This window comes from Danio rerio, chromosome 14 (assembly GCF_052040795.2).
Source record: "Danio rerio strain M-AB ecotype USA chromosome 14, GRCz13ab, whole genome shotgun sequence".
Classification (NCBI taxonomy): domain Eukaryota; kingdom Metazoa; phylum Chordata; class Actinopteri; order Cypriniformes; family Danionidae; genus Danio; species Danio rerio.
The window spans coordinates 36,302,924-36,317,092 of NC_141034.1; the positions used below are offsets into that span (position 1 = coordinate 36,302,924).

Here is a 14,169-nt window from a genome sequence, read left to right on the forward strand (position 1 = left end):
ACTCTAAAATGATGGTTCTACCTAACAAACATGCAGGAATTCCTGTTATTATACGAGCAAGCATTAATAACTAAAATGACATTACATAGCTTAGAATGCAGTTAGCGAACACCTCTACATATGATAGCATTGAAATGTTTCACTATACTATCCTATAACTAAATCATTATATGTTTTCAATAATAAAGCAACTGGAATCTGTTTATAAGTATTTTAAATAGATTTTTGCAATCCAATTATATGATTTTATTTTACAATCAAGCACTTTATAAAAACTAAAGTAAAAACACTTTTTGTTTAACTCATTCCCATTGCCTTTTCTGTGCTTGACTAGCTTACTGTATTTTTAAACTGCAGATAAGAAGCTAAAATTAGTATCTTTTAAATGACTTATTTTGAAGTGCATTGTCTTATTTTTGAAGTACAGAACTTTTGCAATTGCGCTTTATTCAGTGTAGTATCCACAACACATGTGCATTACAGCAGTTTCACATCATCTCATGCAGCTACATGTTGAGATGTGGAGGAAGTCTCATAGTGCAGGTGATGGTAGTGCACCAGACAGACATGAGGGGTCAAAGATTGCCAGGAACACAGGGAACCCTGCAGAGAACAAGTATGTGCCATTGTCCCATGACCCAGGACGTGTGTGTGGGAGAGACTCTGGCTTCGGTGTCTGGTCTTGGCAGTCATGGCAGCAGTAGTTCAGAGCAAGAAGAGCCAGAATATAGACTACTGACTCTGTACTGTTTCTCTGTGGCGAGCTGCGCCCTCTTTTGGTTTGTACGTTATAGTAGAAATGAATCACTCTTCTCTGGATTTGATGTTGTTTTCCATTTTAAAGACAACAACTTTCTTAAACTGAAATGTGAACATGTTCAGAATTCACAAAGTTTATGGGTTATTTTTTGTGTGTGAACATGAAGATTAAATACTGATCGCTTCATTACAATGCTGTTAAGAAAATGAAAGAGTGTTTGAGTGAAGGATTTGTTCACTGGCTACGATGATTTGTCAGCTTGTTTTATCCATAATGTAGGCAGAAACAAACTGACATGAAAATGGATTGACATGTCTCTCATACCCTTAAGTCATGTGAATTTGGGTCAGGCCTACTGAGTGTTTCTGTCTTCTTTTTTGGATGCTTAAACTACAGTATTTTGTAGTCAAAATAATTGGACAGGTGTCATTTAAATTTCATGGGTATCATATGTGCAACATAATTTTAGCCAGCACTGCTTATAATAGTGAGCTTATTATATTTTAGCTGTTTTTAGAATGTATATTGTGTTCATTTTATTATTTATTTATTTATTTATTTATTTATTTATTTATTTATGTATGTATGTATTTATTTGTTTAATTATTTATTGCTTGTGTGTATAGTCGAAATATTTAGAGCATGGATTGTGATTGTTGTTTGTAACTTGGTAAACTCCATGGCTATATATAGTGTAGTTTAGTAGTGGAAGAAAGCAAGTATGTCCGATTATGAAACATTGGGCAAGTTGTGCAAGTCATGTGATAATGACAACAGGGCATTACCCAAAACATTCAGATTACATCTACTGTATGTACACCTTTTTAGCAGTCACAAAGTAATTCAATTTTCAAAATAAGTACCTGTTATAATATTGGAATATTGTCTGGCAGTGCAATAAATGACAACCCAGGCCATGCATTGTAGATTAAAATAGCTTAAATTAAATTATTTCAATTTCATAAGTATCATACTTGCAATGGATCTTTTTCCAGCATTGCTTATAATTAGTATATTTAGTATTTCTTTCAGCTTTTAGAATAAAAATGTATATTGCGTTCATTTTATCTATTGCTTGTTGTGTGTAAAATAGATAAAAGTAGGTAGACAGTATTTTAGAGCTCCCTAAACACGGACATGGATTGTGGTGGTTGTTGTTGTTAGTATCTGGTAAACTCTACATCTACATATAAAATTGCATATTTCCCTTTTAGTAGTAGAAAAACAGTGTGTAACAAAGCATGTTCGATTTTACAGTACACAATATGAAACACTGGGCAAGTTGTGCAGGTCATGTGATAATGACAACAGATAAAAAGAAAATACATCCAGACTACATCTACGTACACCTTTTTAGCGGTCACATCTTAATTTATTATTCAAAATAAGTACCTAATAAAAGGTATGGAATTTTGGACGCAGTCTTGGCATATCATCTGGCAGTGCAATAAATGACGACCCAGCTCATGCATCGTAGATTAAAATAGCTTTTTTCTCAAAGGAAATCTCCATTTTGTGACTATAAATCATTTTAATGACATTTCTCAAAAGTGCAATTCATTTTTTAGCACAAAACTTTAACGGCTTTAAATACAGACTCCAGAATGTTTTAGAAGAATAAGGATTAGACGACGGAATGCCGAAAGTTTGAATCACCATTAACTGAAAGACTGCAGCAGGGGGTAAAACTTCTAAATATAAATCACATTCCCATTTAAATTTGATGTTATTAACTCTAGTGACATTTTATTCCGCACTGGGCCCGGAATAAAGGCGTGCTAAGTGAACTTGTGTTTCTATAAACAGTTAGTAGCGAGAAAACAACAGGTTACATTTATCATTATAAGTTGGCACTGTGTGACGCGCCATCTCCAAGCGTGCGCGTTACCGTATTTTAAGAAGAAAAGTTTAATGTGGAGACAGAGATATTATTCAAATCTAATGCCCTTCTTCGCTCAGGATAAGAGCCTGATTTTAAACCTGACAGGTTAGAGAGGAGGTGGAGGTGCTTTGTTCCCCGTTTCCACTCTGCACACGAGGCTTTCGGAGCTTAGTCTATTTGAACATGCGACGTTTTAAAGCTGCTATCAATCAGCATGGGGTCCCAGAGTGAGCAAAATGAGAGAGCAGGAGGGAGAGAATGAGAGAGGCTGATATAGAAGGAAAGAAGTTATCGCACTGTTTATTCAAAGCTGACATGAGACAAACTTGTTACTGTGTTCCGTGCCTGTTCATGCATGACAGGAGCGCTGTGAGGAGTGGAGGGAGAGATGTAAGAGGGAGTGGAAACCAGCACAGGATTCAGGCGACTTTGACACCCCAGCTAAAAATGAGAGCCTTCGTTCGAGCCCCTTAGCTGTCGTACTCTCATCAGGAGTGCAGGGGAATGACGCGACACACTTTTTCCCTCTAAACTCAGAGCTCATTTCAAGTTAGAGATGACTAAACCTGTTGGCGCTGCTGAAGCGTGTTTACTTCGGTGAGCTCTGAGATCCAAGCAGATGGTCACCTGGATTTATTTACTCTGTTTATTCATCTCATCATGTAATTGAGAGAGGGTTCTGTGCCAGTAGCGTTTAAAAACACCTCTTCTTATTCACATCACCGTCCACAATTTAAACGAATTCATGCTTAACTGATCAAGCATGATGTGTTGGGTCAAAAATGTCAAATATTTTACCTCACAAATTTCATCGAAGTAACACAACAGCTAATTTGATACTAATATGAGATCCTCTTTGATTAAAAAATAAATCCTTTCCTTCCCACATCTGCAAATAATCTTTCACCAGATGTTTATGATGAAGTTGGACTTGTTTTAGCCTTTTTTAAGTTAAAGTGGCTATATATTAAGATGTTACATTCTTTTGAATTCAATCTTAATTTCACAACTATATTTCTAAATGAAACAAAATGCACAACATGCTTGGAAGTCAAAGGTCATTATGGTTATTTAAGGAGACATCGGCAGAAATTCACATATTACAAAGTTGCTGGTGTTAGCATCAAAAACGCTACGGCATTTATTACACATTTGTTAAATAAATTAGTGACAAATGGCTCTGAGGCAAGTTTTAGAAAAGTTGGTTTCTTGCAGTACATTAACTAAGTCTAAAGCATTACTTTCATGTTTCATTCTTCTCAAGAAATAAATTAATTTTACAAAAATAACGTTGTTATGAAATAACTTTTTGCTTTTTCAAGGTGAAATGTCCTTGTTGGGTATTTATTCATTCATATTTTTCTCTAGGATTATAATGGCACGTATGACTTAATCATTGATGAACACTAGAGGGCGGCAAGAGAACACATTTTCCCCCCAAAACTTAGTCCATGTTAAAGACGCTTAGATTGTGTATGTTTGGACACACTTGGGCTTTTGGTAAATGAGGACTGACATTGATGGTATCAGAGGCAGACTTCAGAGGATCACCTTGTTCTGAGGGCATCACAGAAAAAGATGCTGGATTGAATGTCAAAAACTTCTAAAGGAATGTTAATGTGTTGCTAATGGAATTTCTAAGAGGACACACATATCTAAAGAATCTCAATGAAATCCTCTCTAAACTTTCTGTAAAATGTTTTAGAATTTTAGATCAGTTCTCTTTTGTTTGTTTCTGAGGGGATTTGTGTTTGATTTATTTGCTATTTTTTCCCAAATTCAAGTGGAAGTGAACATCACTAGACCTAACTGTAACATATAATTTAAATGACCCTAACCCTATTTTTTCCTCTAACATCCCTTAAACCCGTTAACAGTAAATGTGTAAATTATCCAGGAGCAACATAAAATTAAGTCTGACCTAACTGTATCCTAAATAAGTTATTGCAAATTGCATTCTATATACAACTCTGTGAGTGTATTATGTGTCTTACGTCATGTCTGGGTGCTTGTTTGTGCCATTGGATAATAATAAAAAATGGAAAATTTTTAAATTCTAAAAAAGAATGGCAGAATTGCAAGAAAAATATATAGAGAATTTCATATAATATTTTTGTATGACTTCTATTTTTCCCCCTCATAATTGTGATTCACAATTGTCTTGTTCATTTAATTTTGCATCCTGTGGTGGAAAAAAATGCTTATATTGTTATAAGAAGGAATGTATTGGAATGTACTGGTACATTCTGGTCTGTGAGATTTACTTTGGTCCTGTTTTCAGCAATGATGATCAGCAATCAGCAATGATAATTGCAGTCTCACACTTACACATAGTCAGGTGTTTTAACCCAAGTTTGGGTAAAATATGAATCAAACCAACTGCAGGGTTAATTTTATGTTGGTTGGTCCATATTTTGCCCAAATATATGTTACAACAATATTTTTAGAAAGCAGATTGTGATACATACTGTAATGCCACAGTACACAATCCTCTTTGTGTACAAGAACATATTTCCTTTTATTTAGGGCATTTGGTTTTATGAATATGACCTGTGAAACTAATGTCACTAATGTCACCCAAGCACCAGAGTGTCTATTAAAAAGTCAATATACAAGTTGCATGACATATTTTAATTGAAACTTGCTTTTTACCGAACAGCATATTCTCTATTGGTGTTACTCTGAACATGAGCATGTTCAGTGGTATAATAGAGCAGCAGTAGTGCTGGGCTCAGTGTGGAGGGGAGTCAGTTAATCTCATGCACTCTTATTAATTACCCCTCCGTAAGCCTCTGGGCTTTCACACATATCAGGGAGCGCACCCGCTCAGATTTAATTGAATGTACGCTAATGGGATGGGATCAGAATCAGGACTATTAAAGCTGATCAGAGTTAACAGGAGAACTAGACTTGTCTGAGACTTGTCTAGTCTTGGTACTGTATGAGATCTTTTATTTAAGATCAGATTATTTAGTTTGATAAACTGTTGTGTGGTTTTATGGCCTAGACTGCTTAAGCGGATCCTACTGTTTGAGAGACTCAAGACCTGCCATTAACCATCTCATATATTTATTTCAAATATTTTTACTTCTCTTCAGATTTTCATCGGAGGTTGAATACAAGAGTTTTTCAAGTTTTTTTTTTTTTTTTAAATAATTAAAATAAAAATGGATTACAAAAAGTTCAACAGGTCATGTTTAAAATTTACAGAAACAACTGTTACTCTGAAAATGCTAAACTTCACAATTGGTTACTAAGAAGTTGCATGAAACACACCAAAGTGAATGTTAAATATTACATATGAAGAATTTTCTTGTAAAAATCCAGTTAACTTAATTTAACCAATTTAACAACAATAAATGTTAACAGTGCACCTCCAGTGTTCGTCAGTGATGACATTTTGTTTTTAATAATAAAAAATGATTTAGATTTTATTGCTGTTGAAGTTGAACATGTTATCCAAAGATACTAATTCAATGTTTTTGCAAGTAACATAATTATTAATATCTTGTAATTATCCATTTATTTTTGGCTTAGTCCCTTTATAAATGTCGGGTCATCACAGCGGAATGAACCACCAAATTATCCATCATATGTTTTACGCAGTGGACACCCTTCCAGCCACCACCCAACACTAGGAAACACCCATACACTCTTGCATTAACACACATACACTACAGCCAATTTAGTTTATTCAAATCACCTACAGCACATGTCTTTGGACTGTGGGGGAAACCTGACCACTCAAGAAAACACACGCGAACATGAGGAGAACATGCAATCTCCATACAAAAATGCTCCCTGACCTAGTCGGGACTTGAACCAGTGACCTTCTTGCTGTGAGGTGATCGTGCTACCCACTGCGCCACCTTGACGCCCCATTTTGTAATTAGTAATTTAGTGATATTTTTAATTGTCATAATCTTGTGTTTTTTACAATAAACCTAAGATACATTATAACAATAATATATACAGTATGCTATAATAATTAATTATAGCTTACATTATAACAATAAATTAAATGTGAAAGTAACCTTTACACATCTGGCTATTTGAGGCTAATAGTTTCTTTTAAGGATGCTCCGATCGATCGGCTGAAGATCGTTATTGGCCGAAGATCACATTTCATGCCTCGATCAGTACTCGCCAATCAAACTCCACACCACTACCAGTGTGCAGCATCAACTTGGATGATGCGACGACAGCCACAGGTCAACGGCGCCAGTGCACTCACCACACACTAGCTATAGGTGGAGTGGAGAGACGGTGACAGAGCCAATTTGGTGGATTGGGATGATTAGGAGGCCATGGTCATAAGAGCCGATTGAGGGACTTTGGCCAGGACACCAGAGGTTAAACCCCTCCTCTTTACGTGAAGTGCCATGGGATTTTTAATGACGACAGAGAGTCAGGACCTCCTTTTAATGTCTCACCCGAAAGACAACGCCCACAGACAGTATAGTGTCCCTTTCACTTTTACTGGGGCATTAGGAATCACACAGACCACAAGTCAAGCGCACCCTGCTGGCCTTTCTAACACCATTTCTAATAGCAACCTAGTTTTCCCATGTGGTCTCCAATCCAGGTACTGACCAGGCTCAGCCTTGCTTAGCTTCAGTGAGTAACCGGTCTTGGGCTGCAGGGTGATATAGCTGTGGCATAATAAATAACAATATACACGATTTGTTATCATTTTAACATATGTCATAAATAATTAAGTAATTTATAATTATAATATTTTTAAATGAGTATTTTTTTCATAAATGAGTTTTATTCATGGGATTAATAGAAACCCTAGTTTTCAGGCTCGTGAGCTCTGCCTCTTCTCATTTTTTTCAACTTGCACTCTTCCAAACCAATTTGGTGTACAATGACTCCCCTGAGCCACCCTGCCAGTGGCCGCAATCTCCATTTATATCCCAGTGTTCTCCTGCTGTCCTGCCCTAGTGCAACTCGTCTCCTATTATGCAGCTTTTCAGCCTTTCTGCAGCACTGGCCCACTAATGTTATTTTCCATTGCTAAAAAAGCCTTCATACCATAAAAGCTACCCTAAGTACTTCTGTGGTAGCCATATGCTAACAACAGCTTGACTAAATACTAAAGTAAAGCTGCAATTATGGTATTGATTGCATGAAATGCAATCTTGCACATCCTTTTACCTGAACAAATGCAGTTCTTTTATAACACTTTATATTACTGTGTCCTTCTTATCTGTGTAATTTGTATATATGTTTTGCATGTAAATAAAATAAAATTAAACTCTCATTACAGAACAAAATATTTATCTGCTTTATCACATCCTTAATTACCAGCATGGCAACCACTGCACTTTCATACGAACAAATGTGCTGCATTTATTACACTGTAAAAAAAATGCAGGGTTCCACACAATTTATTCATGTTGAATGAATTGAACAGAAACACACACAACTGAGTTAACTTAAGAAAGTTAAGTGGATTGAACAAAATACAAAACATTTTTCCATAACACAAATCTCAAGAATCATGCATTTTAGCTCAGTTTAAATAAATACTTTCAACAAGCAGCAAAATATTTGAGTGTAGCTTAGACAGGCAGAAGAAGAAAATGGGCTACCATCTAAACTAGACTGAAGTCAATAGGTTCCCCTTAAAGATACATCATCATCCTCAAGTGTCATGATCAGCACTGCTGCTGTGATTTCCAAAAATCAAATCAATTTTAATAAACTGTTAAAATTACTATATTTTATTGATAACTTTCAGAAAATAGAAAAAGTTACATAAAAAATACGACATGCAAATAAAAAGCCATCCGTTTTGAATTTGTCCCATTGGATTGCGGCAGGGTTTTTACATTAGATTATCCCTACAGCAATAGTGTCACTTGCAAAAGATAGATTTTACGACACCAGCCTAAACTGTCTGACACCTTTATGACACTCAAATACATTAAAAATAAATACAGGTGACTAAACATGGAGGATGATCTCCAAGTGGCAGTCTTCAAAATTAAACCAAGAATAGATTGTAACACTGTGCCAACCAGTCTCATTAAGTGAGGTTACTATTAAATTAAATGAATAAATGACTATAAAAATGATAGCCTATAGTTGTTAGAATGTTACACATTTTTGTGTTGTCGATATGCTAATGTTTATTTAGGCCTATTAGTGTGTGTGAGCCATTGCATCCATTATGTTTATAACCACCACTTTACAACGTGGTGTTATAGGTAACGTTAGGTCGATTCAAAAGCGCGGCGCCAAATAACGTTAGCCAACATTGCGTGCAGCCAATCGCGTGGTTTTGAACAGCAACGAAAACAGGTTAAAGCCGTTTCGGTTTTTGCGGGGAAATAACGAAAGGTGAGGAAAAGACGTCAATTTAAGCAAAGAATAGCGTTTTAGTATAGTCTTACCTTTGCAACCCAAGAGAAGTCAGTTCAGATAAACTTTCTAACAAAACGCAGTCGCCATTGTAGATCGCGTGATGCTTTCGTCCAAGCGGCCGATACCTACACGACACATAAGAAGGTTGAGGAATGAATATGTTCAATAATTATTGTTAACAATCGTTTCAGCTTTTGAGGGGAAATTTGTTGAACGACAAGAACGTCGATTTAAGTGAATATTGAAGAAGAGCATTACCTTTGTGATACAAGAAAATCCCATTCAGGAAATCTTTCTATTCACAAAAGGAAGAGCCGTTATGCAGATTGTGTGAAGCAGGTCGCACACCACGCAGCGCCATGTATTTTAGAATTCTAAACATAGGTTTCTATCAGGATACACACACCGGCGCCGCAAGTCGGCGGCTGTCGGCGGCGCCCGGCGACGGCTCAGGACGCAGTTCATTTTTCAGCCGCGCCACAGAGCGCCATCTGATTAGTATCATGTTAAATATCATTCGAATGTGCGCGTCTGGTGTGCGATACTTTAAACTGTCATGTACGCGCCGTGTCGCGGCGCCGAGCGGCGCTTCTGGTGTGCGACCTGCTTGAGTTAAGCAGGTCGCACACCAGAAGCGCCGCTCGGCGCCGCGACACGGCGCGTACATGACAGATTAAAGTATCGCACACCAGACGCGCACATTCGAATGATATTTAACATGAAACTAATCAGATGGCGCTCTGTGGCGCAGCTGAAAAATGAACTGCGTCCTGAGCCGTCGCCGGGCGCCGCCGACAGCCGCCGACTTGCGGCGCCGGTGTGTGTATCCTGATAGAAACCTATGATTAGAATTCTAAAATACGTGGCGCTGCGCGGCGCGCCGCCGAGCGTCGCTTCTGGTGTGCGACCTGCTTCATGCAGATCCGTTCCTCCAATCAGTGACTCTGACACAGCGAATATGCAAATAGCACGATTACCTTTGATTTTAGGCTTTCTAACCTTAACACATTTAACAACAACATTGATTAAAATGTTAAAGAAATTATACAGTTTCAGACCTCTATTTGATTAGATTGAGTTTTACTTCAGCTCTCAGTTCTTAATTCAATGCAAATTTGAAATAATTTTATTACTATAATAATTACGAATGTTCTAATAATAATCAAAATTGTTTATAATTCTTGATTCAGAAAACATGACCACTTCTAAAAAAAAGTAACTTTCTAAAGTAACTAGTTTCATTGAAGTTACTTTTCACAAAGGTGTACATCACAAAAAACTGAATAATGTTTGATTAAACAATCAATAAACAAAAATAGTTTTAAGCGAAACATTTGATACTTAAAACTGTGCAATACAGTTACAAGGTCAAAGCTTAATGTTTTATTACAGTTTTCATAATTTCTTAGAATGTCAAGAGTCAAAGCACAAAACTGCAACGCATGTGCTAGCATTGCATAAAAAAGTATTAGATTAAATACTTTTTAGCATTTTCTTAACAACAAAATAGTGAAATACTGTGGGCTATGGCTCCATGTATGAAATATAAATGAAGCTCTCGTACAATGTTCTTCAAGTTAATTGCCAGCTGTTTTAATACTTTGTGGATTGAATTTTTTCTGTTGTTCCTTGTTTTCTTCTTATTATTTGAAAAATAACAATAATGAATTAATAAACAAACATATAAACACGAGATGTGGGATTTACCAAATAAATGAATGTAATACGCTTGACGATGTGCTTGTTTCAGGCCATTTCAGGTTCACTATAGGGTATATGCACAGCTATTTTTTCAGACAATAATAAACTTCAGATGAAAGATGATTATGACAATTTTTAATTTAATAAGGTTCTTTTCCAACGTCGATGTTGTAATGTAATTAAAATACATTCAGTTAAATAGACTTAAGCATTAATTTAGTTGCTCAAGCGTAAAGCGAAAAGAAAGACTGTGTATCCGCTAACTCCATTCAACTCTATTGAAAATACTGGGGTAAAATAAACTGTCATATTTTAAAGATATGATGGGGGAAATGTAATTTAATGCAGTGCTTCTTGTCCGGTTCGAGACCCACTTTAAATTGTGTATCTATCAGGAAGTCAAGATCACTGATTTTTAAAGAAATCAGACCTTATATATGGCGATTTTATAATGGAAAGACTGTTCACCGGAAGCGCTGAGGCTGGCTGGCTGAAATTAAAAGTCTGTGTGCATATGCCGCATTGGAATGTAACTATTGTCAAATTACTCCGCTACCTGCTAGAAAAAAAGCGTTGAGCTACTGAAAAAAACTATGTTATAAATTGCTGAGCTACTGTCAAGCTACTGAAAAGATAAACTAGTAGATGAGCTACTAAAAAGGTATCTGAGTTACTTGTTGTAGCTAGCTGCAAATTGAATAGGCACTCAGACTATAGATTCAGTTGTAGGCATATTTTGTTTTCCCCAGCTCTGTTACAAATGTGAAAGGTGAAAGAGAGAGAATCCATGGTTCTGTTTACCCTTTTAGAAGGACGCATGGTTGACTTTTTCAAGCACAAAACCCCATTTGCTTCACCTTCTACATTTTCTTTGGCAGCAATTTTCTCGAATTGACACCAAACACTAATTTTAGGTACATTGTGTCAGTTTTTTTACCCTGTTTCTAATTTTATAATGATTGTCCTATTTTATCTTCATCGTCAACATCACAGGTGGAGAAGATCAATTTACACCTTATGTTGCACTCTTAAAATTAGCCCTAAAATGGCAGCTCTCTCATCCCCAAAGTGTCCAGAAATCCCCAGAGTCTTGCCTATTAAAAACCCTGTTTATGCTGGCAGACAGGAACTCTAGGAACAGAAACGCAAAAAGCCTCCAAAATGTCCAGATCAACACTCTCCAATCTGCCATCATTTATGAGCTCATCACTCATGGACAAAGGCTATAATTCATGCACCCACACACACATGCACACACTTTCATCTCCATCTTATTAAAGGCTTCGTTACTTCATCCTTCCAGTCATCATATTGATCTCTTTGTAAATTAACATCTGCGCTGGCCTGTTTCCTGACTTCTCGTTCCTTTATAATAATAACCACATTATTAATTGTTGACCCTTCTGGTTTGTCAGAAGGCCAGCAGTCTACTTTACATCATGTCTATCAGACTTCATTTGACCAAGAGGTGGCAGTGTAGCTCTCAGGATCCCACATGGAAAAAAGTCTTGTGTCACTGTAAGAGATCTAAAAATCTATAACATGTCAGATGAGTTATAATTGAATTCTTCTGTCTGACTGATATATTTATACCTACAGGATACCTTCTCCTTTGTGTCTGTGGGAGATTAAGCAGTTAGATTGGCAGAATGATTTGATTAAAGCAGGCTCTTTGGAGTTAAAGTAGTTTTTTTTCCCTCTTTTCATCATGGTAATCTGGCCATGACTGTCACTGTAATGCTTTATTTAAAGAGTGAAAAAATAACTTTTGCATCAAAGTTGCCTATTTTCAGTTACCGTGAGCTTATTGGATATACAGGTTGACTTCAGTGAAATCTTTGTTGCATAACCATGATGGGAAATGACTACAGAGGACTACTAACTGACACTTTCTCATTCCACTTGATGTAAAAGAACAGATATGGGTGTTGCAGAGGGAGTTAGACTGTGCAACGCTTATAATATTACTTTATCCTTTTTGTTTTGCTATCAATATTTATTTTAAGGTGTTTCCTTTTAATTTGAGAACGATATATTTAGAAATATGCTAAAAAATATGCTTTATAATATCTACAGAATGGGCATCACAGTGGTGCAGTGGGTAGCTCGATAGCCTCACAGCACAAAGGTCACTGGTTCAAGTCGTGGGCCAGTTGGCATTTCTGTGTGGAGTTTGCATGTTCTCCCCGTGTTCGTGTAGGTTTCCTTCAGGTGCTCCGGAGCTTTAGGTAAGCTAAATTGGCTGTAGTGTATGTGTATTGGGAATGTATGAGTGTTTCCCAGTGATGGGCTGCAGTTAGAAGGGCATTCGCTGTGTGAAATATGTTGGATAAGTTAGCGGTTCATTTCACTGTGGGGACCCCAGATTATAAAAGGGACTAAGACAAAAAGAAAATGAATGAATATCTACAGAATGTTTAGCATTACTAAGACACTTTCAGCTCTATCTCATGTGGTACAAAGTTGACCTCTTTGTGTATAATGGATCTGCGTCTATCAGCTCTTACGCTGGGAATGTGCCAAGTGATGGCCTGTGGCAGGATTTTCTTCTCTGCTTATAGGCTGCAATTTGTGAGCAGATTTATTTTAGCCAGATTGATATTTAGCAGCCTCACACTTATTTTTACACAATTATTGATCTTGGCCAATGCTGTTTTTCTTTTTATTAATATTGTGTTGGTCATTGTTAATTCATGTTTATTCATAATGCATTATTTAATGCAAAATTAATGTATAACTTGAATTGTTACAATTAAGTTTTTCTGGGATGTTTATTTATGTTGTCTACAGCTGCAACAGTAATTTTAGCAATGTCTTTTAACAATTTAACCTCAAAATAACAGCATTTACATTATAATTAAAAGATACGGTTAATGTCTTTACTGTCCTTTTAGAACTATTAATCTGTTCTTGCTGATTAAAACTAATCTGTATTCTAATTTAAAATCACTTAATTAGTAATAATAATAATAATAATAATAATAATAATAAAGGCAACACAATAGCGCAGTAAATAGTGCTTTCACCTTACAGCAAGAAGGTTGCTGGTTCGAGCCTCAGCTGGGTCAGTTGCCGTTTCTGTGTGGAGTTAGCATGTAAGAACACACACACAATAATAATAATAATAATAAAAATAACAACAACAACAATGATAATAATAATAATTTAAATAATAAAAATAATAGGCAACACAGTGGCTCAGCCTTTATTACTGTCGCCTTACACCAAGAAGCATGCTGGTTCGAGTCCCGGCTGGGTCATTTGGCATTTCTGTGTGGAGTTTGCATGTGTTTCCTCAGTGCACCAGTTTCTCCCACAATCTAAAGATATGTGGTATAGGTGAATTAAATAAACTAAATTGGCTGTAGTGTATGTGTGTGAATGAGTGTACAGTATGGATGTTTCCCAATACTGGATTGCAGCTGGAAGGGCATCCGCTGTGTAAAACATATGC

At 36.4% G+C, this 14,169-nt stretch overlaps 2 long non-coding RNA genes across 2 annotated transcripts in view; one reads left to right on the forward strand and one right to left on the reverse strand.

The window, feature by feature from the left end:
* The window catches only part of si:ch211-69b22.5, a 60,112-nt gene extending 50,752 nt beyond the window's left edge, over positions 1 to 9,360 (reverse strand). The window contains exons 1-2 of the long non-coding RNA XR_015507686.1: positions 9,273 to 9,360; positions 9,044 to 9,139 (exon numbers count right to left, since the gene is read on the reverse strand). This is a non-coding gene — a long non-coding RNA (si:ch211-69b22.5). The remainder of the gene's footprint in view (positions 1 to 9,043; positions 9,140 to 9,272) is intronic.
* LOC147833984 (uncharacterized) overlaps positions 1 to 14,169 on the forward strand; it is a 131,192-nt gene that overhangs the window by 52,047 nt on the left and 64,976 nt on the right. The gene's annotated exons all lie outside the window — the stretch shown is intronic.